Below are 17,402 nucleotides of genomic sequence, written 5' to 3' on the forward strand. Positions count from 1 at the left end.
TTGTAATTTATCTCCAGCTTAGGTGTTAGGATGCATACAAAAGAAGCAGAAGAAAACTTGTTATACTAGAAGAGGCTGTAATCCTTTTTTACCTATGTATGAAAAGCCAGTTAGCTTACTTCTAGCATTTTCTTTTTTTTTTTTTTTTTTTGGTCTTGGAATTTGGAGCAGTACTTTTGATATTATGCTGGCCTCAGGGCATTATACTTCCGTTGGCATTTTAATTATATATAGAGCTTCCACTGAAGGTCTGTGAGTTATTTTATATACATATCTAAAAGTGTGGGGCTATCACTGTGGCTTATTCTGCAGTGAAGAGCACTAAAGTACCTTCTGGAGTATGAAAATATTTCTTGTTTGTAATAAAACATTTTGGATAGTTTATTCTCTTAATTTTCCTTCCTCATATTTTTAAAGTCATATCAGGTGTTTTCTCTGCTGCATAAGTTGGATGATGGAATATGATCAGACACTGAGTTGATATTAAAAGAGGAAGAAGAGGTAACATCATCTTCAGATACGTCTCTTGTTCTGAGAAATTACTCAATTTTTATAAATCCTGACTTTCAGTTTTTCCTTTTTGTTATGACTACAGTTTAGTTGGAAGGAGGGGTCTAAATTTTTGTGTCCCCCTCCTCCAGAAATCCTAAGGCCCACTGTGAAGGTATTAGGAGGTGGGGCTGTTGGGAATGATTAGACCCATTAGAGGGTGGAGTCCTTATGAATTGGGTTAGTGTTCATAAAAAAAAGAGAACTCACAGAACTCCCTAGCCTTTTCCTCTATATGAGAGCACAGAAAGAAGACAATAGTTTGTAACTCAGAAGAGAGCTTTCACCACACCTTGACTATACAGGCACCCTGATCTTGTACTTCCATTCTCCAGAATTGTAAGAAATAAATTTCTGTTATTTATAAGCTACCCAATCTGTGGTATTTTGTTATAGCAGATCAAATGGACTAAGACAATAGCCAAATTTTTCAGTGATGAATGAATCAGGGGGAGATTAACAGAAAAATGGTAGCTGGGTTTCCTAAACTAAAGGAATATTAAAGCAATGATCAGAAAACATCAGATTTTTTTAGAGAGGTTGTTAATTGACAGTGAGATTTTCTAACCTGGTTTGAGTTTGGCCATCTAGAGGTTTCCATATACGGATACTCCATATGGTTTTGTGCTGTCTAGACTGGTCTTGGAAGAGGCAAGGTCTGCAAGTATCCGTATGATCCTAAACCCCAAATCCCAAATTGAGCGAATTATTGAGTTGTCTATAGTATTTATACATCCAAAAATTCTTTTCTTGAAATGCCTAGATAACAATAGTAATTATTTGTTTATATGAAGCTTCCATTTTTTCAAAAATTTCTCCACCTACCTTATTTTATTCATAAATTAGCTTCATTTCATAATTTTAAAAACATGAGAAATCGGGATACAAAGAGGTTAAGTGGCTTACTTTAGGCTGCACAGTGCGTTAGTGGAGAAGGACTCAAATCAAACTATTTTGGCTGCAGATCCAGTTCTCTTTGTGTTATATAACCCAGCCAAATAAGGTCTGATAGTCATGTCACTCTCTGTGAGTTAAGCTTCTTTTGAATATGATTGATTAATATATACCTTTGTAGTAGACTTTTAAAGCTTTAACTGTTCTCCCAATTAGTCCTTTTCTTGGTTGATGCAAAAATTCACAGTGGAGTTAGCTTGCCTGCCATGTGGAATATAATGATGGCAAATCACATTCCCCATTGCAAGGCTGTTTACAGTGTACTTAAACTTCGTTGGCTGTAGATCTGTCTTTGAGAAAGGGAATGTGAACAGTACAATGCAGAACACAAAACATCTGTTATATTCTCTTATCCCTAAACAAGCGTTGTTTAGCAAGAATTTTAAGATAAGAAAAAACATGCCAGTAACAGAGTTATGGAAGCTAGGAAAGTAACAATTACATGAGTTAGCTTCTGAGAGTTGGTTGTTTTTGTGTACTTAAGCTTCTAGATGACCCTTGCATAAAGTATATCCCAACTTAATCTAACTTGACTGCGGCTTTTAATACCATGTACAAAGAAAAGTTTAGGCTAAAAATGAATGATTGTAACTTACAAATGGTATAATGGGGAAACACACAGAGCCAACATACTGCAGTGTTTTCTATTATTTATTCTAAACAGTTATAGAAATTATATAGATGTAGGATATAATGACTCTAAATTACATACTTTCTATAATAGTCTTATTCAGTAACCTTTATCCTCTGCTATGAATAGATCCTTTTCCAGAAGTGGGGTGGGAATAGGAAAAGAACAAAAAAAGTTCAGATAGCCCTGAATTAGATGGTACTGGGTATAGCCAACTAACCCCCTTATTTTGAGGAAATACACATTCTTTCTCCTCTGAACTAATAGAGGATGTTTGTGTGCCTTACTTTCTCTTAACCATCTTTCATCATTCTTAATAATGTGGCTTATAGTCTAAGTAACTGAATACCAGATTTTCCCCCTCAGTTAATTCCTTTTTATAGATAACTACATGGATTATTACCAAACCAGTGGGATGCTTGGAGACAACTGGCATATGGAAAGCAGCTATCATTCGTTACAATATAGACACTAAATACTTTATTGTAATGCTTGAATAGTGTTTGACATAGGCAGTCGTGAAAGTACAAACTTACAAGAAGAGAAGAAAAATATTTTTTAGCTCTTTGCATCTCTTTTAGAAATATACAGATTTTGGTATTTCTTGTATGAGGGCATTTATAAGCTGTTATCTAAAGTAACTCTTGAGATAAGTAAAAAGTAGATGTTCAGATTTTTAGGCCTCCGTTATAGAAGAAGATGGACAGAGAGCTGTTGACATATTTAAGCATAGCTTTTTTCCTTTCTTTTTTTTAATGATGAATTTATACTGTTCATAAATAAATTTATTATGCAAAATCAGAAGACTTATGTATATGTTTTTAGCTAGATATTTAAGACACAGAGTGAATTGTAGAGTTAGCAAATATCTAGTAAATTTGGACTTTTTGCAGACAACCAAAATCAGTGTAGGCCAAGATCAAAAATAAAACCAAAAATACTCAGCCATTTAAGTAAGCAAAAAATACACACTTGATTTAACCTTAACCAACTTAAAATTCTAGAGTTCTTTTACCTGGCTTCCTTAGTTCTCTTTGCAGAAACAAAATAAGCCTCCTCCTGTTTTTATTAAAGACTGTGCTTAAAAATGATGATGAATTTCAGAAGATTTTTAAACATATATTTTGCATATTCAGAAAGGGAAGGTTAAAGGCAAAATAAAAAACATTCTTGGCTCATAATAATTCCCTAAGAGTACCATGGGTATGTTTTCACTCAGCCAATATGATCATCAAAGAAGCCTGGGTTTTAATGAGATAGGTATCTCAGAGATCAAATGATTCATGAAAACACTCTCTTTTCCTTATGTGTCAGCTTTCAAAATCCAAGTGGCTCCTGCACTTTTCTGTACTTTAAAAATGTACAAAAACTTTGCATGAAAACTGCTTTTACTGGCCAATGTGTCATGTCAGTTATAGATCAAGATATTATTTGTGCCATTAGCTACACTGCCTGAAACATGTTTAGGATCTATAAAAAAAATGTAAAACAACCTAAAGATAGTATAATAAGCATTAACAAAGATTGATAATTTATAATTTCTCATCAGTATTATTTAACCTAAGTCCTTAGGAAACCAAGAGATAAGTGACGAAGGAAAGAGTTGTCATCGTGAGTGGACTATAACAAGATCCTAGTAGAAGAAAGGCCTAATGAACCCCTAGGAGGAAGAGGGGCAGTGCTCTCACTGTTCTGAATATAGCATTTTGCACCCAAAACTTTCCAGAGGGATTTTGAAAAATTATTTGTTTAGTGCTTGGTTCTGGGTTTATGAAATAGGAATAGGAGAGATCCTAGTTTTGGTTAGCTATGCCAGCTGTGTGATCATGAATAACGTATCACTGAAGCACCCTGAGTTTTGATTTTCTCACATATAAAATTTTGAGATCTGAACTGGGATATCTGCAGCCCTTTTCAGCTTTAAAATTCTGAGATTTAAGAGTTCTCTGGAGGTCTAGTGGTTTGGACTTTGTGCTTTCACCTCTGTGGCCTGGGTTCAATCCCTAGTCTGGAAATTAAGATCCTACATCAAGCTGCTGCATACCAGCGCACCCCTAACTACCAAACAAAACCAAACCAGAAAAGCAAAACAAAAATTTCTAGGATTCTAGAAAGGAATAAGGAAGAGAAAAGCACATGGGGATTATAATCGGTTTTTAAGCAACTCTTCAAACCTCTTCCCCAAAATAACCTTTTGAAGGTAGTGGTCTAAATATATGTGTAAGGAGGAGGGCACAACTATTGAGCACCTAGAAATGTTAGATGTCACTTTCTCCAGGAAATTTTTCCTAAGCACCCACCCTCCTGCACACCTTTTAACACGGATATTCCCACCTTTATGTTCCATCTGCATCTTTGCATGCTTCTGTTATCATTGCTTTGTACTTGTTAGTTCCTTGGATATAGAAATGTGTTTTAGTGTGTTATTTATCTTTTTAGTTCCAGTTTTTCACACAGACCTTTTCATATTAAAGACAATAATATCTTCGGAATAAATATTCATTGATTTACATATGCTGGTTCACTGAACCTACATAATATGATCCTATCTCTAAGAAAATGAATTCAAAGTGGAAACATAAATGCCACACTGCTAATAAATGATAAAGCTACATTGTACTTCAGAGTTCTCTAACTCTTAATGTTAATTCTTTTTCTTCTTCTTTTTATGGTGCACCTGTGGAATATGAAAGTTCCCAGGCTAGGGGGTCAAATCAGAGCTGCAGCTGCATGCCTGCACCACAGCCACAGCAGCACTGGACCTGAGGCACATCTGCAACCTGTGCCACAGGCTGCAGCAACATCAGATCCTTAACTCACTGAATGAGGCCAGGTATCAAACCTGCATCCTCATGGACACTATGTCAAGTTTTTAACCTGCTGAGTCACAATGGGAACTCCTTTTTTAAAAAAAATATATTTAAAAAATTTTATGGCCACACCTATGACATAGGGAAGTTCCCAGGTTAGGGAAGGAATCTGACCCACAGCTGTGACCTATATTACAGCTGCATCAATGCTGAATCATTTAACTCACTGTGCCGGGCCAGGGACTAAATTTGAGTCCTGACACTGCAGAGATGTTGCCGATCCCATTGTGCCATAGCAGGAACTTCTGCAGTCAGATTCTTAACCCACCGCACCATGGCAGAAACTCTGTGAATTCTTTCTGCTTGATCAAGCTGCCTTCCTTCCTTACAGAGTAATGAGAAAGGCCAATAGGACTTATACAGGAAGGATTTGGTTCGTGGCTGGGAGGGAAAATTTGGCCAAATTTCACATTGTTAAACAACATATATATACTTTTTGTCTTTCAGTATGGCTGATGTACTCATTTTCCCTAAGGAAACAAAGTTGATTTGGATGCTTATTTTGATTTTTTTTTTTTTTTTTGGAAGTGTCTGCAGCATTCAGAATTTTCTGGCCAAGGGCTCAGACCTGCACCACAGCAGTGATGACACCAGGTCCTTAACCCACTGAGCCACCAGGGAACGCCATTTTTAAAGTTTGAGTACTGTCGATCTTTGCATTAAAAACATTATTTCAGCCTTAATTAGGATTGTTAGAGGCTATGGGGAAAATAGAATTTACTTGCCTTAGTCTGGACTCTATGATAGGTTCTACAACCTTTATTCTTTCACTTTAAATATCTGTTTTGTTATGTTCATAGGCTGTCAGTGTTCCTAGAGAAAGTCACAAGATCCTTCTTTCTTTTTTTTTTGTCATTTAAATTTTTTTTTTTTTTTTTTTTTGTCTTTTTGCCATTTCTTGGGCCGCTCCCGAGGCATGTGGAGATTCCCAGGCTAGGGGTCAAATCGGAGCTGTAGCCACCAGCCTACGCCAGAGCCACAGCAACACGGTATCCGAGCCACATCTGCGACCTACACCACAGCTCACGGCAACGCCGGATCATTAACCCCTGAGCAAGGGCAGGGATCGAACCCGCAACCTCATGGTTCCTAGTCGGATTCGTTAACCACTGCGCCACGACGGGAACTCCTCATTTAAATTTTTTTTTTCCCACTGTACAGCATGGGGGCCAAGTTACACTTACATGTAGACATTTTTTTTCCCACCCTTTGTTCTGTTGCAATATAAGTATCTAGACATAGTTCTAGATCCCTCTTTCTGACCCTATCACAAATCCTTGCCTTAGGATTAGCTGGACCTCATTGCTTCTTTTGACAATAATTTCATTCCTGTCAGAGTGATTCTCTATTGCATTCCCTACAACACCCTTTCCAAATCTTTTGTACTTTTTCTTTCTTATTCCACTCTTATCTTCCCTCATCCCTTTATCTTCATCTTCAACTTTGTTGATAGATTTGCAATTATTGTATAAATGAGAATTTGAGCTTTTCTAATCTCCCCCTTAATCTTTCTTCCACTTTTCCATTTTTTCTCTGCTTTACTGACCTGCCTTCTCCCTCTTCTCTTCCAGATAGTGATGTTTCCCAAGGTTATGTCTTCTGCTGTCTTATCTTAGTTTGCTCTTTTGCACTCCTGTGTGTCCCAAGACTTAAACTGTTATCTTTGTTGGTATGACTTTCAAATCCACATCTATCTCTGATGTGTCAAATAAATTCCATCCTTACCTTAAAAATTGCTATTTGCAAATCTCCACTTAGCTGTGTTTTACCCACTTCAAATCCAGCACATTATCCTGATCCTAAATCAATTTTTCCTCACCTCCTTGTTTCCGATAATTAGAGTTCTTCCTACTTGTTGAGAAACTTTTCTTCTGGAGCATAGTTCTGATGATGCCATTCCTATTGCTGATTCTGTTTAACCTTTCTGAGCCTCAGTTTCCTCATCTTAGAGTGTTCTGAATGTTTCGATTGTGGTGATTAAAGTATACATTCATATGATATAGGCCAAACCTGGTGCCTGGTATATGGTAGGCATTCCCTATTAGACTTTCTCTTATTTATACACCTCTGCTGGCTCTGTATTGGTTACAGAATAGAGCCAGTGCTTCTCAGCCTGACATGCAAACTCTCATTAAATTATCCCCTGAAAATGCTTCACTTTTTCTTACTTTTGCTCATGTGTTTTTTCCTTCATCTGAAAGTTGGTCCTTTATCATTTATACCAGTTTAAATATTAACCACCTTTCAAGACTCAGTATAAGTACTTGCTTTTCTATGAACGACTCCTTAATGCTCACATTTAGATGTGAATTCCCTTTCCTTCTCAACCATTTCTCCAAAATTTGCAAATTCTGTCTTGAATTATAAGACAAGGATAACATTCTTCTATTAGAATTTTACATTTACTCTGAGGACTAGCCTTATTCTCAACTATTTTTATAACCTTCACAATGCTAATAGAGGGCCTTCTCCATAACAGACCCTCAAAACATCTTTTGAATAACTTTTAATAGATCATCAGTGTGTATTGTTTGTACTTTCAGATTCCCAAATACTTCAGTGGGAAGAACTGGTTGTGAAATATGATAGAGTTATGGGTCATGAGATTGCATAAATATGCTAAAACTATGTTTGATTAGATCATACAATAGTCTGATAGAGAAAGCATGTATGGTTTGTTCACTTTATGTGGTATTAAGAGAATGGGACCAGGCCTAGACTAAACATTTTCATAATCTTTCATTGACCTTCCTGGAGATAGACTGCTCAGTCATTGCCATCTCTAATTATTGTAATTTTGTACTTAGAACACATGTGTTATATGGAAATCTCCCTTGCCTGTACTACTTTCCTAGGTCCTGCTGGCAAGCACTGTAGGTAGTTGTTGAGGTTCCATTTTGCAAAGGCTGTAGTTAAACCCAAAGCCATTTGGAAGAGAATTCATGGGTCTACCCAGTCAAAATAAAGGAGGAATTAAAGCAATTGAAATATCTTATTCATGAAAACAAATTTTAAAAACCAACAAAACCCATAATACAACACCATCATTATTGAGGATAGGAGGAGGAGGGGGTGGGGGTAGGGATGTGAAACACATGGGGAGATAAAGAAAAACGCTCTACCAGAAGAACTCTGTACCCTGTTTATTGTTTCTCAACTCAGAATCTACTTCCCTGGGCATATCTGGCCTATAATTCCTGGATACTTTTTACAAAATTGGTATGTTCTTGTTTAGGATGAAACTTTGGTATAGTGGAAAGAATGTTGGCTTTCACATCAGAGAAACTAGGTGCAAGTTCTGGCTCTGGTGTTTTTCTATGTGACCTTTGATTAGTCACCTAACATCTCCAGTGCTGTAGTTTCTGTCTGTAAAAGGAAGCTATTAATATCTGCCTCTTACAGTTGTTATGGTAATTGGTGGAGAATAATATTGTAAAATACTTCCAAATTGTAAAATGTTTTGTGAGTAATCACTCAGTGAAGGAGCTACGATGACTCACTCCTGAAACCAGAAGAATGACCAGCTTTTAATTCTCATCTCAAGGCTTCTGCTCTTTTTCCTCTGTCTGGAACTCTCTTCTATTTTATTTTATTTTTTTATTCTGCAAGTCCTGACTTACTTCAGAGTCTTCCCTTGATCATTGTATTAATTTTCTAGGGCTGCTATAACAAAATTTCCCAGATGGGGTGCCTGAAACAACAGAAATTTATTTTCTTAGAGTTCTGGAAGCTAGAAGTCTGAGATCAAGGGATTGGCTAGGCAGGTTTCCTCTGGAGTCTTCTTTCCTTGGCTTACAGATGACTGTGTTCTTCAGGCATCTTCATAGCCTCTTCTCTCTTTGTCTGACTGTGTCCCTAGATCTCTCTTCTTGTAAGGGCATCAGTCAAATGAGATTAGGGCTCCACTCATATGACCTAATTTTACCTTAGTGGCCTCTTCAAAGTCCCTAGCTGCAAATACAGTCACATGTAAAAGTACTGGGGGTTAAAATGACAACATACAATTTTTTTCCGGGGGGACACAGCCCATAACAACTTCCTTGCTGAAAGTACTTCCCCCATTTTCTATTTCTTTTAGAGTGCTTATTTGAAATTATTTTGTTTACTTTTTTGCATGACTTTTTAATTGTGGTGAAGGAAAAGATTAGATATTATTACTTTTGTATCCTCAGCCTCTGGCAAAGTGCCTTGCACATGTTGAGTACCATACCTGGTTTTACTGCTTACTAGCCATGTAACTTGGGGAAAGTAATTTATCCCCTTTGTGCCTCAGTTTACTTAGTAGGGCAGAGATCTTAGAATTATCCACTTCCTATTATGTTATTTATCATTTTTCAGTGCTTAAAACAGTATCTGACACATAGCAAATGCTCAATCGATGTTAGCCATTATTCTTACTTTCCCACACATTTGTTGAAAAAGTGAATGAGTAAATTAAGTGCCTTCTTAAAAATTTAAATATTTATGAATTGATTTCTGTGTGGCAGTCTATTCACAAAGCATATTTTTTTCATTTCAGAATGTCATATCCTTCAATAAATGTAGGATTAACCATAAAACCCTTTTGGTGCTGGGAGTTTTGTGATTCTAACTGCATTTTTGGTGGCAATCCAGCTACGTTGACTACATACATCAAGCCTCTTTGGTGGGTGTTTTTGTGTACTTGCATTGAAGATGAATTTTGTGTGTTTATAGTTTTTTGTTCGTAGTTAACTGGAAATGAGAAAACAAGCATGTCTGCAAGATAAAATGATTCTAGATTCCGGAAGAACTAGAGATCAAAAGCATAGCTCCAGCTGAAGGAGACATGAGTTCATAAAGTTGGGTTCCAGAGAGCTATTGAGCAAGAAGCCAAAGGAACTGATTCAAGAACTTGGCCTAGCTGAGGCTGTGACCTCAAAGAGGGCCAGATAAGAGCTACTTCTCCTTTGGATGTCTAGCCTGTCTCAGGAGTAGACACAGCTAAATGTTTATGTGATTCTTAGTTAGACTTAGGCCAGGAATCCCTGTATACATCCATGCCAGGATGGATAGACCCAGACTCAGAGATGTCAAAGTGATCTAATCAGTTCAGAGGTGCTCTATAATTTGCTGTATTTTAGGGTTCTGTATTTCTCTACTTATACATAGAGGGTCTCATGTTAATCCCCAAATTATAGGAAAATAAATGCACTTATTTCACAGAAGATTTTCCTGAAAGTATGCTAAAATATATTGTTTATACAAGAATTCATTAAGTAATGAGTTAATTACAATGGCTAATATAGAGAACATTTACAATGTCTCAGGCACTGTGGTAAGCACTTTAGATGTATTATCACAATTATCACACATCTAAGAGATAGGTAATGTATCATCCCATTTTAAAGAGAAAGAAACTGAAGCTCAGAGGAATTAAATTGGTCAAAGAAAGTTTATAAGTGGTAGAGCAGGATGGAAGTTAGGTATATTTGCCTACAAACATCTGCACTCTACTTACCTTCCAGCTAGCATTTATTGTTTATGTTTCCAACTAGCAATTTATTGTGTATGTGTTAAATGATATATGAAAGTTATGGCTTTTAATCTTGGCAACATTTTGGGGTGTATATGGTTGATATTTATAATTTCTAATTTTCCACTGTGAATTCTGAGGCTTAGAGAGGTTTGCCTAGAGCTTTTGCTTTGGGAGATAGGATTATAAGCAAGAATGCCAGGACTTCAAGTGAAAGCAGTAGTGGCAAGAATTTTGTCTTATTGTCACAACTTTCCTTATTATTAATTTATTTTAAAAAATATTTGCAGTTAAAATATTTGTAGCTAAATAAAACACAATGTAGTTACCATAAATAGAAGGAGAAGATCTTTGGTTTAAGTAGTGGTAAATATACAGTTTTATTCCGTGTGAAGCATAGAGGCTTCCACATAGGAATGTTTCCAACACTAACATAGCATATGTGCCTCGGAAGCTGGTTCTTTCTTAACATTGAACAGCTTCTTATTTGGACAGTGCTGGCACTAAACACCATGACAGAAATGATTCTTGGCAACACCTTTTTTGAAGGGAATAGGATAGCAAAAGGAAAAAGTGCATATATGAAACAGAGATTTGGCAAGTGGAATGGACTCTCCAATTCTTGACATCCCTGTAAATTCACCCTCATTAAAAATAAAGTTGAGACATATAGTTTTCCCCTTCATTTATCCTAGGATAATCTCTGAATTCCCATGTTGAATAGAAAATGCTAAACCATAAACATCCCTATGAATCACTCTCTTACCCCAATAAACCCTGAAATTCAACCTCACAATTCTATAGTTACAGGCCCACTGCAAGTGTGTTTCTTTTAACACATGACAGTTTCCATACATACTAATGCTGCATGTTCATTCTCTCCAGAGGTTGTAAATAATCTTATACAGTATGTGGTTGTTTTGTTTTGTTTTGTTTTTAGTAACTGCATAAGTAGACAAAAAGTTTCAGGGAAAAAAAATCTGCTTTCTTCCTCCTTCATGAACTCTTTAGTCTGATTATTGGACCCAAGATAAGCAAAACCCGAGTGTGTTTGCTCTTAATTAAAGCTCTTTTCATAGTGTACCCAGAGGCACCACTTAAGAGTGCAAACCATATGAGGTGAATAGTAAGTGCCCTGGTTTACTCCCTTAAAGATTATCTATGCATTTTTTTGTTTTGAAAAATTGATGTTAGGAACTTAAATAAGAATCCTTAACACTTATGAGAAAAGTATGTGAGTCAGTCATTCTCATGTATTTGTGTTTCCATAGCAAGGGCTTTACAAAGAAACTTCTACATGGATTGGGAGTGAGGGAAGGAATAGGAAAGTGTTCTCACCTACAAAGCCGTGAAGGTATATTTCTTGCTCCTGAATTTCCTTAGCATTTTCTTAGTTCACCTGATTTTCTTGTCATCAAAATACCTGGCTTATGTTCCCAAGTAGACTACAAATTCCTAGTCATATGTCTGTTGTGTGAATAAATGAAACTAACAAGTTGTGGTACTCATTCCAGAAAATAGGACACATCAACAGGACCCCATGAAACGCAAAAACAAAAGCTTCATTTTGCTTTTTAAATACAGGAACAAATGGAGGGAAGAAAGCTTCTTGTGGGAGTTCCCATCTTGCCTCAGCAGAAACAAATCTGACTAGTATCCATGAGAATGTAAGTTTGATCCTGGCCTCACTTAGTGGGTCAGGGATCTTGTGTTGCCATGAACTGTGATGTAGGTAGCAGACTCGGATGGGATCCTACCTTGCTGTGCTGTGGTGTAGGCCAGCATCTGTAGCTGTGATTCCACCAACCCCTAGCCTGGGGACTTCCATATGTTGCAAATGCGGCCCTAAAAAACAAAACCAAAAACAAACAAAAAAAAAAAGAAAGCTGCTTGTCTAGAGTTAGTTTCAAAAACCATCCCTAAAACACAGATGAGCAAATCATCCAGCATTAGAGCTCTAGATTCCATATCCTAGCCTACTCTCCTACTTTTAAAACCGCTCTGTTTTCCTTTGGGTTTTTAACCTTTCTGATTCTTGGTTTTCTTATCTATATTAATGCTATGCAATGTTTAGGCATTATGTAAAGCTCTTCACACATTGTCCCTTTAATCTTCACAATAATACCATGAAGTAGATATTATTTCCTATTATACAGATGAGGAAACTGAGGTTTAGGGAGGCACAATACCTTGTCCAACTTGATATACCTAGTAGAAGAGTTAGCATCAGACTCATGCCATTCTTCTTTTTTTTTATGTATCTATTTTTTTTATTACTCAAATGAATTTATCACATCTGTAGTTGTATAATGATCATAACAATCTGATTTCACAGGATTTCCATCCCACAGCCCAGGAACATCCCCCCACCCCCCAAAATGTCTCCTCCGGAGACCATAAGTTTTTCAATGTCTATGAGTCAGCATCTGTTCTGCAAAGAAGTTCCGTCTGTCCTTTCTTCAGATTCCACGTGTCAGTGAAAGCATTTGATGTTGGTGTCTCATTGTATGGCTGACTTCACTTAGCATGATAATTTCTAGGTCCATCCATGTTGCAAAAAATGCTGGTATTTCATTCTTTTTAGTGGCTGAGTAATATTCCATTGTGTATATGTACCACATCTTCTGGATCCACTCCTCTGTCGATGGACACTTAGGTTGTTTCCATGTCTTGGCTATTGTAAATAGTGCTGCAGTGAATATCAGAGTACATGTGTCTTTTTGAGTGGAGGTTTTCTCTGGAGAGATGCCCAGGAGTGGGATTGCTGGATCCAATAGTAGTTCTATGTTTAGTTTTCTGAGGAATCTCCATACTGCTTTCCACAGTGGTTGCACCAATTTACAATCCCACCAACAGTGTACTAGGGTTCCTTTTTCTCCACCCCCTCTCCAGCACTTCTTGTGTGTAGACTTTTGGATGATGGCCATTCTGGCTGGTGTAAGGTGGTACCTCAAAGTGGTTTTGATTTGCATTTCTCTAATAATGAGTGATGTTGAACATCTTTTCATGTGTTTCTTGGCCATTTGTATGTCTTCTTGGGAGAATTGTCTATTTAGATCTTCTGCCCATTTTTGGATGGGATTGTTTGTTTTTTTGGCATGGAGTTGCAGAAGTTGTTTATAAATTTTGGAGATTAATTGCTTGTCAGTCGACTCACTTGCAAAGGTTTTCTCCCATTCTGTGAGTTGTCTTGTTGTGTTGTTTAGGGTTTCCTTTGCTGTGCAGAAACTTTGAAGTTTGAGTAGGTCCCATTTGTTTATTTTTGTTTTTATTGTCAATACTCAAATAAGAGGTGGATCTGAGGAGATGTTGCTGTCATTTATGACTGAGAGTGTTTGGCCTGTTTTCCTCTAGGAGTTTTATAGTGTCTGGTCTTACATCTAGGTCTTGAATCCATTTGGAGTTTATTTTTGTGTATGGTGTGAGGGAGTGTTCTAATTTCATTCTTTTCCCTGTGGCTGTCCAGTTTTCCCAGCACCTCTTATTGAACAAGCTGTCCTTTCTCCATTGTATAGCCTTGCCTCCTTTGTCATAGATGAGTTGGCAGTAGGTGTGTGGGTTTAATTCTGGGCTTTCTATCCTGTTCCATTGATCTATATGTCTGTCTTTGTGCCAGTACCACACGCTTTTGATGACTGTTGCTGTGTAGTATAGTCTGAAGTGAGGGAGCCTGATTCCTCCAGCTCCATTTTTCTTTTTCAGGAGGTCTTTGGCTATTCTGGGTCTTTTGTGCTTCCAAACACACTTTAAAATATTTTGTTTGAGTTCCGTGAAAAATGTCCTTGGTAATTTGATAGGGATTGCATTGAATCTGTAGATTGCCTTAGGTAGTATAGTCATTTTGATAATATTAACTCTTCGAATCCAAGAGCATGGTATGTCTTTCCATCTATTTGTGTCATCTTTGATTTCTTTCATCAGTGACTTATAGTTTTCAGAGTACAGGTCTTTTGTCTCTTTAGGTAGGTTTACTCCTAGGTATTTTATTCTTTTGGATGCAATGGTAAATGGGATTGCTTCCCTAATTTCTCTTTCTGCTTTTTCATTGTTAGTGTATAGAAATAGCACCGATTTCTGTGTATTGATTATGTATCCTGCGACTTTGCCAAATTCGCAGATGAACTCTAACAGTTTTCTGGTAGAGTCTTTAGGATTGTCTAGGTATAGTATCATGTCATCTGCAAATAGTGATAGTTTTACTTCTTCCTTTCTAATTTGGATTCCTTTTATTTCTTTTACTACTCTGATTGCTGTGGCTAGGACTTCCAAAACTATGTTGCAGAGTAGTGGCAAGAGTGGACATCCTTGTCTTGTTCCTGATCTCAGTGGGAATTCTTTCAGCTTTTCACCATTGAGAATGATGTTCGCTGTGGGTTTGTCATATATGGACTTCATCATGTTGAGGTAGGTTCCTGTTATGCCCACTTTCTGAAGGGTTTTTATCAGAAATGGGTGTTGGATTTTGTCAAAGGCTTTTTCTGAGTCTATTGAGAGGATCATATGGTTTTTATTCTTCAGTTTGTTAATGTGGTGTATCACACTGATGGATTTGTGGATACTGAAGAACCCTTGCAGCCCTGGGATAAATCCCACTTGATCATGATGTACAGTCCTTTTAATGTATTGTTGGATGTGGTTTGCTAGTATTTTGTTGAGGATTTTTGCATCGATGTTCATCAGTGAAATTGGCCTGTAGTTTTCTTTTTTTGTGGAGTCTTTGTCTGGTTTTGGTACCAGGGTGATGGTGGCCTCATAGAATGAGTTTGGGAGTATCCCTTCCTCTGCAATTTTTTGAAATAGTTTCAGAAGGAGAGGTGTTAGCTCTTCTCTAAATGTTTGATAGAATTCGCCTGTGAAGCTATCTGGTCCTGGACTTTTGTTTGTTGGAAGTTTTTTAGTCACAGTTTCAATTTCAGTTCCTGTGATGGGTCCATTCATCTTTTCTATTTCATCTTGGTTTAGTCTTGGAAGATTGGACTTTTCTAAGAATTTGTCCATTTCTTCTAGGTTTTCCATTTTATTGGCATATAGTTGCATAGAGTAGTCTCTTATGATCCTTTGAATTTCTGTGGTGTCCGTTGTTACTTCTCCTTTTCCATTTCTAATTTGATTGATTTGAATCCTCTCTCTTTTTTGCTTGATAAGTCTGGCTAGGGGTTTATCAATTTTGTGGATCTTTTCAAAGAAGCAGCTTTTCATTTCATTGATCTTTTCTATGGTTTTCTTCATTTCTATTTCATTGATTTCTGCTCTGATCTTTATGATTTCTTTCCTTCTACTAACTTTAGGTCTTGTCTGTTCTTCTCTCTTGACCTGCTTTAGATGTACAGTTAGCTTGTTTATTTGAACTTTTTCTTGTTTCCTGAGGTGGGCTTGTTCTGCTATAAGCTTTCCTCTTAGAATGGCTTTTGCTGCATCCCATAGGTTTTGGAGTGTCGTATCTTCGTTGTCATTTGCTGCTAGCTATTTTTTAATTTCCTCTTTGATTTCTTCAGTGATCCATTGGTTGTTTAGTAGCATGTTGTTGAGTCTCCACGTGTTTGTGTTTTTTGCAGTTTTTTTGTTGTCAATTTCCAGTCGTATAGCGTTGTGGTCCGAAAAGATGCTTGATATGATTTCAATTTTCTTAAAGTTACTGAGGTTGGACTTGGAACACAGGATGTGATCAATCTTAGAGGATGTTCCATGTGCACTTGAGAAGAATGTGTATTCTGTTGCTTTTGGGTGGAATGTCCTATAAATATCTATTAAGTCCATCTGGTTTAGTGTGTCATTCAGGGCCTGTGTTTCCTAATTGATTTTGTCTGGTTGATCTGTCCATTGCTGTAAGTGGGGTGTTAATGTCCCCCACTATGTTTGTGTTATTGACGATTTGTCCTTTTATGGTTGTTAGCAGCAGCCTTATATATTGTGGTGACGCTATGTGGGGTGTGTAGATATTTAAAATTGTTATATCTTCTTCTTGGATTGATCCTTTGATCATTAGGTAGTGACCTTCTTTGTCCCTGAAAATATTCTTCATTTTAAAGTCTATTTTGTCTGATATGAGTATTGCTATTCCAGCTTTCTTTTGATCCCGGTTTGCATGGAATATTTTCTTCCATCCTCTCACTTTCAATTTGTATGTGTCCCTAGGAGTGAAGTGGGTCTCTTGAAGACAGCATATATATGGGTCTTGTTTTTGTATCCATTCAGCCAGTCTATGTCTTTTGTTTGGGCGTTTAGTCCATGAACATTTAACATAATTATTGATATGTATGTTCTTATTGCCATTTTATTAATTACTTTGGATTTGTGTTTGTTGCTGTTTTTTTTTTTTTCTTCCTTCTTCTCTTGTTCTTTTCTGCCTATAGAAGTTCCTTTAGTATTTGTTGTAAGGCTGGTTTAGTGTTGCTGAATTCTCTCAGCTTTTGCTTATCTGTGAAGGTTTTGATTTCTCCTTCAAATCTGAACGAGAGCCTTGCTGGGTAGAGTAATCTTGGTTGGAGGTTTTTTCCTTTCATCACGGTGAGTATATCATGCCACTCCCTTCTGGCCTGCAGAGTTCCTGCTGAAAAATCAGCTGATAATTTTATTAGGGTTCCCTTCTATGTTTTTTGTTGCTTTTCTCTAGGCGCTTTCAAGATTTTCTCTTTGTCTTTAATTTTGGTCAGTTTGATTAGTATGTGTCTTGGTGTATTCCTCCTTGGGTTTATTTTATATGGTCGTCGTTGTGCTTTCTGGATTTGAGTGAGTGGTTCCTTTCCCGTGTTAGGGAAGTTTTTGGCTGTCGTCTCTTGGAATATTTTTTCTGTCTCCTTCTCTCTCTCTTCTCCTTCTGGCACCCCTACAATACGGATGTTGGTGCCTTTAGGATTGTCCCAGAGTTCTCTGAGACTCTCTTCATTTGCTTTCAGTCTTTTTT

At 37.0% G+C, this 17,402-nt stretch overlaps 1 protein-coding gene across 1 annotated transcript in view; it reads left to right on the forward strand.

Annotated features, from left to right (window-relative positions):
• LOC110261207 (uncharacterized) overlaps positions 1-17,402 on the forward strand; it is a 333,192-nt gene that overhangs the window by 81,629 nt on the left and 234,161 nt on the right. The window contains exon 5 of the mRNA XM_084964684.1: positions 9,524-9,649. The gene's annotated coding sequence lies outside the window, so the exon portion shown is untranslated. The remainder of the gene's footprint in view (positions 1-9,523; positions 9,650-17,402) is intronic.

The sequence above is a fragment of the Sus scrofa genome, chromosome 6 (genome assembly GCF_054392235.1).
Source record: "Sus scrofa isolate SSC_HxYL_T2T_F1_AM1 chromosome 6, Sscrofa_HxYL_maternal_Yorkshire_Landrace_v2.0, whole genome shotgun sequence".
In the NCBI taxonomy this organism is placed as follows: Eukaryota; Metazoa; Chordata; class Mammalia; order Artiodactyla; family Suidae; genus Sus; species Sus scrofa.